We start from the raw sequence: 12,431 nt of genomic DNA on the forward strand, positions 1-12,431 counted from the left end.
CTGACTTCATTTTTCAGTGTTTGCCCCGCCTCACTACATTCTCTCTCTCTGGATAGGTATATAGATATAGCTGGGGCGCGATGGGGCGGTCCAGACAGGATGTAATTGTGGTAACGCTGCTCAAGTAATGGGAATGGCATTACTATGAGGGGAAAAGTTATCAGTTAGATTAGTCGTTACCCTCTAAAGTAACTGCATTAAATAACTCCGTTTATTTTAACTGAGTTACTTACATCGCTGTCTGCAGGTGCGCAAGATAATAAAAGATGCTAGTGTTGAAGCGGAATGGGGGGGGGGGGGTAACAATTTTCCCCGGGTGAAGTTCTGCTATAACATGAACAAGCGTACCCCCTGCTCTACATCTGGTGACAACTGTAAGATTTGGATTTCCCTTTACTTTTTTCCTGGTAACAATGTTACTCTGGACAAAATGCGAAATTAGATTTTCCCAGCAAAATCACAAACAGCAATACAGCATAACAGAGGTTTTAAATCTTCACTCTAACCAAAGCGAAAAAATAAAGATATCTTTGGAGATATACATTACATATATTTTATAACAGGATTTCGTTATTGCTGAATGTAGAATTGTGGGAAATGTCTATTTTAAATCTATAGGCTGCACACAGATGCAAGAGGTTGTCCCAGACAGGCTTTATTTCAAGCTAGAGGGCCAAGTATGCAAATACTCAAAGTAGATACAGATAAATAGTAACCCCTTTGCATATTCATTACCTTGTTTTGCCTTTTTACCTTTCTAAGTTACAGTCTGTTTAATATTTTATGATTTGCAGTAGTAACTTCTAATACAAATGTTCTTTCCTTCATTTCTTTTTATACCAACTCATTAAAAATAAGTACAATCTTCCTCCTGTAAATAAAAACAGCAAACTAAATAATTATTAGCAATCAGGCAAAAAATGTGAATATTAACACGTCTGCTAAACCTATTAACCTCCATAGTTACCGGCACTTAAAACCTCACATCACTGTGCCTTCTGTGTGCAGAGAGGATTGCAGATCAGCCGTTTTCCAAGCCATTAATAGCAAAGAAGCTTTCATCTGCATGGTTGTATCACTAGTGACAATCCTGCTTATGCGCTTTGAAATCCTTCAACGGAAGTATTTGACGTTATAAAAAAAAAGTGTCTAGGTCTTTTCAGGCTATTGAGAGATTCATTTTCAAAGCAATCTTACAACACTACTCCAGGTGATTCTAGGGTCATATTAGGCTTATGACTACTCATCAGTTGCAAAAACAGATTGTTAAGCTCTAAATTTGCTATAATAATAATCACCTTTGCTTCTTTATTTAAAAATAAAACCCCAATTTCCATACCCTGGTGTTTACTAATGTTTAAGGATTAACTGAGCAACCACAAAGTGCAGAGAGGAGGTGAATGTTACGTGCACATTTCACCTACCTGAATGCCCCCAATCTTCTGATCTGCTGCTTTAAAGTACTGATCTGTTTTTTTGCTCATACTAAAAACAGCACAGTTGGAATGTGACTGATTTCTCTTAATAAAGGTAATATATAGCCTTTTCTTTTCTTTTTCAGCTATGTATATGTGTATCAGCTGACATACTTTAAATAATGTTATCAAAGGGCATTCACATTTTAGTAAACCCCATTCCTATGTATAATTTGTAAACATATATGTACATGGGGTAGCCATATTTATTACTCCTTAAAATGTAAGTTTTTTTTAGTAAATTAACTGAAGGAAAACAATGCACTCACTGTATTTATTGACGTATAACACTCACGTTTTCACCATGAAAATCGGGTGCAAATAGCCTGTGCGTGTTATACGCCAATACAAAAATTTAAGTTTTTTCCTGAAACTTCCCTGAATGTGCGTGTTATACACCTGTGCGTGTTATACGCCGATAAATACGGTCATTTCTGGCAGATATATTAGCTATTAGCTGTCATGCAGGGGCAGGGCTGCAATGTGGTCTAGTGGCTAATCTGCAAAAAAAAGAGTCAGGCAAGCAATGCAGCATCTCATTATACACCGTAGGTTTCAAGTGGTGGTGAATGCTTTTTCAAAATGTATGCCTACAGGTGAGCCTATAATAATACTTACCTGTAGGTACAGTAAATATCTTCTAAACATGCACAGTGTAAGCCCTTGTACACACGGTCGGAGATTCCGACAACCATATTCGTCGGATTTTGTCCGTCGGATTTTGTCCGAAACTGTTGTATACACACGGTCGGACGAAGTTGTCGGTAAATCCGATCGTGCAGAACGTGATGACGTTATTTCATTACGACGGGACTACGTTCAGGCTAGTAGCCAATAGCTTTGATGTAGGAATTTGATCTGAGCATGCCCGATTGTCCGTTGACCATTCTCCGATTGGAATTCTCTACACATGATCGGAGTATGTCCGATCGGAGCATTTTGTCGGAAAATATTTCCGGCAAGTTGGAAAATTTGGTCCGACTGATATTCCGACGGAAACAGTCCGATGCAGACCTCCCACAGTCGGAATAGCCGACAAAACGCTCTGATTGGACACATTCCGTCAGAATCTCCGATCCTGTGTACAAGGGCTTAGAGATATTTACTTTTGCATTGCTGGTGACATCACTGGCGCATGCGTACTGCGCTCTCTATTGACTTTTTTTCATTGAATTGTGGTATTTTACTGCTGTGGATCTGTTTTGCAGATTTTCTAGCACTTCCTGTTCTGGTGGCACAATAGAAAATATTAAGATCAATGAAAAAAAAAAAAAAACACAAACACTTGATAGAGATTCCATTCCTTTTTCCCTAAGCTAACAAAAATAGTTTTGGCTATAGTTCTATGTTAAGAGATACAAGTTTCACCAGGGTTCACAGTCTTCACAGCATTTTAACTAATGCTTAAAGTGGTTGTAAACCCTTACAAACCACTTTGACCTACAGGTAAGCCTAGATTAAGGCTTACCTGTAGGTCCAAGAAATATCTCCTAAACCTACACGGTTTAGGAGATATTTGGCGAAAGACAGGCACCGCTGTCTACGGCGTATGGGTCATAGACAGTGGTGCCCAGGCGCACTGAGCGCGCCGCAGTTAATGGCGATATGCCGCGAGTGGCGGCTCCTGTGCGCATGCGCAGGAGTGACGTCATCATGGCTCCGACGAATGAAAGCACCGGAGCAGCGAGACCCACCAAGAAGATGGAGGCTCCGGACTACAGGGTACTGCGGTGACTTCACTGGCTCCTGTTTTAGGTAAGTGACACATAATGGACTACAATGTGATGCATAGTAGTCCATTATGCTTTACCTTTGCAGGGAATCAAAGAGGAAGTAAACCCATCAGTGTTTACTTCGTCTTTAAACAGTTTGCCCATCTATCAGTCATAAGATGCAATTAGATTAGATGCACTTAATAAACCTGGCCTGATTTTACAGAATGTTTACCTATACCAAACTGATGATCATTCTAACTAGTCCACAGTTGCACTTTTTTGCACTGTATAACTACTGGGTTATTGTTAATGGTGCAGGCACTTTCAATGGTATTATTTTACTGTATATTCACTATCATATTTTAGACCAGCATTATATTGTTTTACCAATGAAATGTTTAGAAAGTTTGATGGAAAGCACCAACACATGCTCCACAATGATAATTTTAGTGGATATTTCAGATTTAGTTATAGTTTTAGTTACCTACCTATTTATTGTTAATGATTGATGGCTGTTCAATATTTATAGATGAACTTTGCAGAATTTTAGTGTATTTCTGAATACATAGCCATAACTACAGGCTCACTCTCATTTTTGGCAGAAACAATAAGCTATTCATTGCAATAGCCAGTTACACTGGGTCAACTAGGTGGGTCTGGTAAAGTCTGTGGTGTATGTTCAGAATCAGAACATGTAGTGATATTACTAATTTAATTCCATGAGCATTTAGTGATACCCCCAGAGGAGCTGATGAATTGTTGACATACCATACACACCCAGCTTTTACAAACACACCTTAAGGTATTTCAACGATTTTATTTTTTAGGCCAAGAATAGCCTAACAGAAGGAATAATTAGCAAGTGTACTTATACAGATAATCAATAAGACAAAAACATTACTCTGAGACATATGGCTAAACATCTGCAATATTCTGGCTAACAGTAATTAACAGAACTGAACTGCTTTCAAGTAGCAATAGTATATAAAGACAGTTATAACTTGCTACAACAGTTCCCATTTTGTGATACTGGTCACTGAATGATGAAACAAAATGGCTGGTGAAGTTGGGGCCCTTGAAGAAAGCATAGCAGTTCCTAGCAGACAACGGACTAACTTATAATACTCTAATGTAAAATATTAGTCTCTTACCAAAACCAGGGCACCCTGTTCTCGGTCTATAGACCTGCTGGAACAGTCCCACTTTTCCTTCCTTACAAGGGGGTGGGGGGTGCACTCTACTACAGTCTGATTGCACCATGAATCAAAAATCACACCCTACACTGTGTAATGAGCAGTCTCTCCAAATTCTGGTAAGCTATTGCAGAGTTCCATTCAGCCAGCAGCCCAGTCTTTTTCCACACATCTCCAGCTTTAAGGCTGTCCTTTCTCCCTTCCTCTCAGTAGCCTGCAGACCATCCTTCTCCTTGCTCTGTTGCATCAGCCAATCACCACCTTTCAGGGTCAATCCAGACCCAGCTAAGATGGCTGTCCCCTGCACTGGAGACACTCCTTAGACAAGCATTATGGTCTTCTTAAAGATGACTAGTACACTTCTGCATTAGTGAATATTCAGTTTAACCGTGTCCACACTGCAGAAGGGAAATACAACAGCAATAAAGGAAGAAGTTGTGCAGCAGTTATCAGCTACAGTCCAGGTTGCAAGTATGACTAAAGACTATAAATTTGATGGTTGGTTAAGTAGAATCAGTGTGCTTAACTTAACTGTTTTCATTTTTCATATGCTCCCAAAATGTGGTATCTAACGTCTGTTATATATCTCCATCTTCCAAATAGATTTTTATCTATTGTAATAATAAGTTGGGTTTTCTTGACAGAATATGGAAGCAATTTTCTTCTATCAAGGGTCATAACATTGAATTACTTTAGTAAGGGAATAGTTTGTTTATGGAAGGTAACTGGAGCACCCAAAGGCAACCCACACAAACATGATGATCATACACTAACTCTATGTAGATAGTATTCTTGTGGGAATTGAACCCAGAATCACCACATTGTAAGCTTAGAGTGCTAGCTACTGTAAAGTAATATCTAACAATCAGAAACCCTCAACAGACTGACCTACAGGTTATTCACCACTGCCAGAAGACATAATAATTTTGTCTTTCAGACATGGCATAATTGGCTTCTTCAATGTGAACGCTACAAACCTTATATGAAAAAGACACACTGAGAAAAAATAGGGCACACTCACTAGTAAGAGGTCACTTATTGTAAAACATAACAATAACCATAAATGACTGTGCTACTGAAATATTTCCCAAGTCAATAAATTTAAGAATTGCTCTAGGAAACTCTAAATGTTCAGAGATCATCTGTGTGGTAGGTCAATTCTACAGCACATATCGGTAATTGAAAAAGAAAAATGATAGCCCTGGGGATGCTTGAGATGGTGTCTGTGCAATACTATATTTAATTAGGAAATGGTTTGTAACGCCATTCTCCAGTTCATGTGATATTATTAGCTTCTGGGAAATACTTTACTTCAATTACTTATCATACCACATTAAATTTGTTCCATGCAATGAAGTCACCAATGCTTGGGCTACTCATTGCTTATTCAGATATTTCTGAATGCGGCCTGGAAAAAAATAGTGCGAATAAAACAAAGACAGATTTATAGTATATGTCAATGTTGCACTATAGAGTAAACTATGCAAAAGGTTAAATATATTGTGTCTAGTAAAACATGTATGTTGAAAAAACAGTCAATTCATCCTTTAAAATGTTTTCTTTTTAAAATCATTTGGTTCACGCTTTCCTAATTCCATATTTTTAAATATGTTTTCTTTAAAGTACTTTCAGCAGTGTTAGTTAAAGACAGCCATGCACTTAGGGACCCTGATATGGTCCTTGCTGGAACCAACATGCACAGCCAATATTCAGTATATGTTGGGAAATCTTCTACAATTCTCATCCCCTACATGCCCTTCCATAGATAAGCTATACGTAGGCACCTCTGTTTTTGGTAAAACAAGATGAGATTGCTGTTTCCTGACAACAAAATCTCCACACCAGCAACAACTATTTTACAAAGGTGTATTAGTAGTTAGTGTTAGATTATCTATGTATAAATAACAACAATCATTCACTATTTGTAAAGGTTGTTCAACAGTAGGGATGAGCCGAACACCCCCCGGTTCGGTTTGCACCAGAACTTTCGAACGGACCCCAAATTCGTACGAACTTTAGAACCCCATTGAAGTCTATGGGACTCGAACGTTCGAAATTAAAAGTGCTAATTTTAACGGCTAATATGCAAGATACTGTCCTAAAAAGGGTTTGGGGACCTGGCTCCTGCCCCAGGGGACATGGGTCAATGCCTAACATGCTTTTAAAAATGGCCGTTTTGGCGGGAGCACTGATTTTTAATGACGATTAAAGTGAAAAAAAAAGTGAAATATTCCTTTAAATATCGCGCCTATGGGGTGTCTGTTGTATGCCTGTGAAGTGCCACGTGTTTCCCGTGTTTAGAACAGTCCCTACACAAAATTACATTAAACGGAAATAACATTATTTAAAACTGCTTGCGGTTTTAATGTTATATCTGGTTCCTGCAATATGGTTGAAAATCATTGAGAAAAATGGCATGGGTAGCCCTCCCTGCCCATTACCAGCCCCTTTGGGTCTTGTACGCATATTAAGGGGAACCCCGTACCCATATTAAAAAAAGGAAATGCGTGTGGCCCCCAGGCCCTATATACTCAGAACAGCAGTATACAGGCGGTGCAAACAAGACAGGGATTGTGTAGGTTTGTTGTGTTAAGTTGAATCTGTTTGTAATTTTCAACTGGTACATTTTTAAAGTGTAGCTCCAGTCAAAAAAACTATTTTTAAGCTTTTTGGGAAACATAGGGAAGGGTTATCACCCCTGTATAATTTGTTTTGTCGTCCATCTTTTTTCATCTCACTTGCTGTTGTCTCCTTCCTTTTGCAAGTAGGAGATGTTTGTAAGTTGGATGTTTGAAAGTAGGGGCCTGCCCTATATGCTCTGCAGAAATGGTGGAACAAGGTGTTGGTTTTGCCACAACATTGTAAGCGTTCAAAGTGACTCTTGGTGGGCGCTGAAGCGCCCTGCTGTGAACGATTATATCAAGAATTGTAATTACATGCCATTGTTGAACAGTGGTAGAAAAATTGACCTTTGGTGGTTGTGGTGCTGGTGCCACAACACTATAAGTCCTCACAGTTACTCTGGGTGGGCACAGGAACGGGCCCTCCTGTGAAATATTATATCAAAAATTGTAATTAAATGTCCCTGTTAAACAGGGGCAGAAAAATTGTGCCTTAGGCACTGGTGCTGGTGCCACGACACTGCAACCTCTCCCATATACTCTAGTTTCATTGCAGAAATTAGCCCTGCTGCAAAGCATTGCATCAAAAATTGTAATTAGACGCCCCTGTTAAACAGGGGCAGAAAAATTGGGCCTTAGGCACTGGTGCTGGTGCCACGACACTGCAACCTCTCCCATATACTCTAGTTTTATTGCAGAAATTAGCCCTGCTGCAAAGCATTGCATCAAAAATTGTAATTAAACGCCCCTGTTAAACAGGGGCAGAAAAATTGGGCCTTAGGCACTGGTGCTGGTGCCACGACACTGTAACCTCTCCCATATACTCTAGTTTTATTGCAGGAATTAGCCCTGCTGCAAAGCATTGCATCAAAAATTGTAATTAAACGCCCCTGTTAAACAGGGGCAGAAAAATTGGGCCTTGAGCATCCCCTCTCTCTGCATTCACGCTACTGCCTTCCTCTAGCTGAGTGTCATCATCAGAGCCTACAAAACACTGGGCATCCTCCTGGAGCATGTACCCAACACTGTGCTCAAAGAGTTCAGGAGACTCCTCAGGAGGACGTGGTGGGTCTAGGGAAGGAGTCACTGATGATGACATTGAGAGGAGGGAAGACGATGCGTTGGCAGCTGCTTTGCTAGTACCCTGAGACTGGGTGAGAGAGGATGAGGAGGATGAAGAGGGCTTGGTCATCCACTCTACCAAGTTGTTGGCATGTTGCGGCTCAACATGTCCAGCTGCCGAAAAGAAGGACAAGCGTGTCCCATGGCCACGTGTTGATGACGATGCACCGCGTCCACGACCAGCACTGTTGTCTCTAGACACAGAGCCTGCTTGCCCTCTTTTATCGGCTCGCGCCTGTCTGCCTCTCCTTGCTGGCCTTCTAGACATAGTAATGGCCTGGAGGGAGTTGGGTAAAACAGCAATTGGGTAGTGTATATTGTGCTGGAGGCACACAACACCTACTAACTCCTGCAGATGCCTTTATTATAGAACACCAGCAATAAAGGGTAGATAAAGGGGTATACTGTACTGGAGGCACACAACACCCACTAAGCCCTGCAGATGGCTCTATTAGAGAACAGCAATAAAGGGTAGATACAGGTGTATATTGTGCTGGAGGCACACAACACCCACTAACTCCTGCAGATGCCTTTATTATAGAACACCAGCAATAAAGGGTAGATAAAGGGGTATACTGTACTGGAGGCACACAACACCCACTAAGCCCTGCAGATGGCTCTATTAGAGAACAGCAATAAAGGGTAGATACAGGTGTATATTGTGCTGGAGGCACACAACACCCACTAACTCCTGCAGATGCCTTTATTATAGAACACCAGCAATAAAGGGTAAATACAGATGTATACTGTGCTGTGCTGGAGGCACACACAACTTCCAATAACTCCTGCAGATGGCAGATGGCTCAAATAGAGAAGAGCTATGTAGGTGGATATAGCGGTGTGTACTGGGTACAGAGCACGCAGACAGCACGCACAAGCTCCTAACACTGACTGCAAGCTCTATTATAAAAGATAGATATATCGCTAGCTATATAGGTGAGGTGAATATAGCGGTGTATACTGCGGTCAGGGCACGCAGACAACAACCACTACAGAAGAGCAAGATCGAAAAATCGTCCGATAACAATCGGTGTATACTGTGTTGAAGGTACACAGAACACCCACTAACTGCTTCAGACGCCAACACACTACACAAGGCCGCCACGCTGGCGGCCTTATATAGTGTGGGGCGTGTACTACACAGCCTGAGCTATGATTGGCCACAGGCATCCAGCCTATGCCCAATCATGGCTCTCCTCGCTGCCGGCACTGTGATTGGCCAAGCATGCGGGGTCACAGTGCATGCTTGGCCAATCATGAGCCAGCAATGCACTGCGCCATCGCAGTGCATTGTGGGCCGTGAGCGCCACACGAATTTGGCGCGAACGGCCCATAATGTTCGGAATTCGCAGAACGGGCGAACAGCCGATGTTCGAGTCGAACGTATGTTCGACTCGAACACGAAGCTCATCCCTATTCAACAGTCTCAGAAGAGTACCAGTAATCCACAAATTGTTGCAACTAGTGCTTAAAGTATAACTAAAGGCAAAACTTTTTTTTTACTTTTGGATAGAGTGGAGATGGATTAGAGCAGTGGTCATCAACCCTGTCCTCAGGGCCCACTAACAGGCCAGGTTTGCAAGATAACTGAAATACAACACAGGTGATATAATTTGCTGCTCAGTGCTCAGTGATTGCAGTATTCTAGTCTGCATCTCCCCAAGGTAATACATAAAACCTGGCCTGTTAGTGGGCCCTGAGGATAGGGTTGATGACCACTGGATTAGATCACCTGTCAATTTTTATTGCTGTCTGTCCCCCCATTAGGGAGATTCACCCTCTCTATTTGACCTGTTTACCATTACCATAGGAAGTGAAAGTAAAAGAAAATCCCACATTTTAGGTTGTCCCCAGAAAAGTAATAATGGGTACCGGCAGTGTATATTTGGCTGTGGAATTGCTTTTTTCTTCAACAATTAGATGAGTTACACACAACATCAACCCTAATCAGATATATTTTACTTTGAGAATACGTTTTTTTTTCCAAGTAGCTTTGGTAACAACAGTAATATTCCCTCTTTGACCGGCAAGCAAGAATTGTCCAGTAGTTAGCTGTGCCTGTCCCTTTTATCGTTGATGAAAAACGTTTCTGTTACTGGCCATTTTCTGTCAAGCTTTTGCTTAGAATGAAGAGACTGCAATAATGTACAGCAATACAGAACTGTAAAATTGTCCAGCAGCAGGACATTTTTAATGAGGGAGATTTGACAAAATTTGCCCTAGAAAATATGTACAGGCAGGTGTTTTACTATAATTATAGCATTAAAAGACCACAGATGACACAGCAGTAAAAATGAGTCAGAAGCAGGGCAATTTTAACTAAGGCTAGACTCACATTTATTAAAGCAAAGAACATGGAATGCGGTATTACTATAAGAATTAAGATACCACAAAGGATACAGCAGTGTAAATTCAGCTAGTAGCAGGATGGTTTTAATGATGGATACCAAGCCTAACTGGTGTATGTCTAACTTTTATTGTATCTATGGGAATAGAGTGGGGGTTGGAGGAATGTGAGATATATAATTTGAGGTAGTTTAGGTGCACCTCTGATCTTGTTTTCTCTTGCAAACAATTCAGTGGCTTGCTGTAAACAAAAGGCAGCTCCAAAAGCAGTAAAAAAAACAAAAAAAAACAAGACCCTATCAAAATAATAAATAATAAAAATAAAATACAAAGAAATTACCCCCCCCCCCCCCCAATTCCCCCTTTAAAACAAAAGTGCACATTTTCTTAAAGGGAAGCCTTTAAGAAAACATAAAATAAAGGCCTTATCAGTATAAAGCAGAAACCAATATATCCTTCAAATAAATGAAAACCACAAAATACGACCCCCTGAAAAAAAAAACGTTGTTGTTTTAAAGGAAATACTTGCAGCAGAGAAAAAAATATGGTATGGATGAGACAGCAGCTAAAAGGCTGACCAACCTTACCCTCAAAATAAAATGAACCTTGGAAGGTTCGGTGGGAGGAGTCGCTATCTCTCAGGTGCTGTCCTGAAAGACTTCTGGAAAGACTTCTGGAAAACAAGTTACCGCCGGATCTGAAGAAGCTGTGAAATGCGTCATCCTATTGGTTACCCGTATCACGTGACTTTCAGGTGTCGATGTTTGCGTCCCAGGCCGTAACGCACTTCTGGTTCCCATTTGAGATGTAGGATGCTCTCTCGTTGTTCTCACTGAACACTCCAGATTAACCCAGTGATGCTATGGCCACATCATAAACACCCTACAGGCATTATTGGTGTACTACATCCAGCCCCTAGCATTGGGACACAACTCAGACCACTGCAGCCCTTGTCACTTTACTTGATACACCTGTACTTACTCTGCTCTTGTGAGTAGCCATTTGGCTTTGCTTTTATTTTATTAAATGGGAAATTTATACTACTGCACTTAGTTTGGCGTGCCTGGTCTTTTATTCTTTTTACTATTGCAGAGTTTGCTTCAACTCTAAAGGTCGCTGCCTATGGTGCCCCCCATGAACTTTTATGAACTTTTTTTGAATTTACTTCATGATTGGTTTTATTTCCATTTGTATGCATTGTTTATTTCCCCAGTGCTGTTTTTAATTATATTGGACACTCCACTTTTGCGCCATATACCCTTCCTTTACCTACAGATATGTGCCACGGGTACATACCTCCGTGCACACAGCAGTTGCACATCTCACATACAGAGCGGTCGTGCATCTAGATGCATTTGCAGGAACCCAATTTTTAGGGAAATGAATAGTAAAGCAGATGCAGATTTCCAGGTCTGGACTAACAAATTTTAATAGTGAAAGGTAACTGGTGTTTTCTATTAAACAAGGTCTAAATGGTCCATTGACATGCATCACAGTTAAACTTAGGAATGTGTCTTTGCAAAGTTAAACAAAATAAAATACTTTTTCAGGTGATCTACTCATACTTAACCAATTGTCTATCAGAACTGTTTATAAATAGCAGCAGGCAGCAAGAAAATATTGGCAAATCAGTTTGTCTGCTCAAGCTTAAAGCAGAGTTCCACCCAAAAGTGGAACTTCCACTTATCTGCCACCACCGGTGCCACATTTGGCACCTTTCAGAGGGAGGGGGAGCAGGCACCTGTTTTGGACAGATACTCTGTCCCCACTTCCATCAGACCCATGGCAAGGTATGTCAGAAGTTCGGCCCCCTCCTCCTCCCTCCTCCTTCCCCTGCTGTTGGGTCAGTAGGAGAGCTCAGCGCGCTTCCCGCATATACGCAGTAGGGACCCGACCGTGAAGGCTTGTGGCTTCATGGCCAGGTTACCTCACCAGCATGGGCAGCGGCAGTACACAGCA

Source organism: Lithobates pipiens, unplaced genomic scaffold (genome assembly GCF_037356315.1).
Source record: "Lithobates pipiens isolate NorthernLeopardFrog02 unplaced genomic scaffold, aLitPip1_a1.2 Scaffold_13, whole genome shotgun sequence".
NCBI classification, from domain to species: domain Eukaryota; kingdom Metazoa; phylum Chordata; class Amphibia; order Anura; family Ranidae; genus Lithobates; species Lithobates pipiens.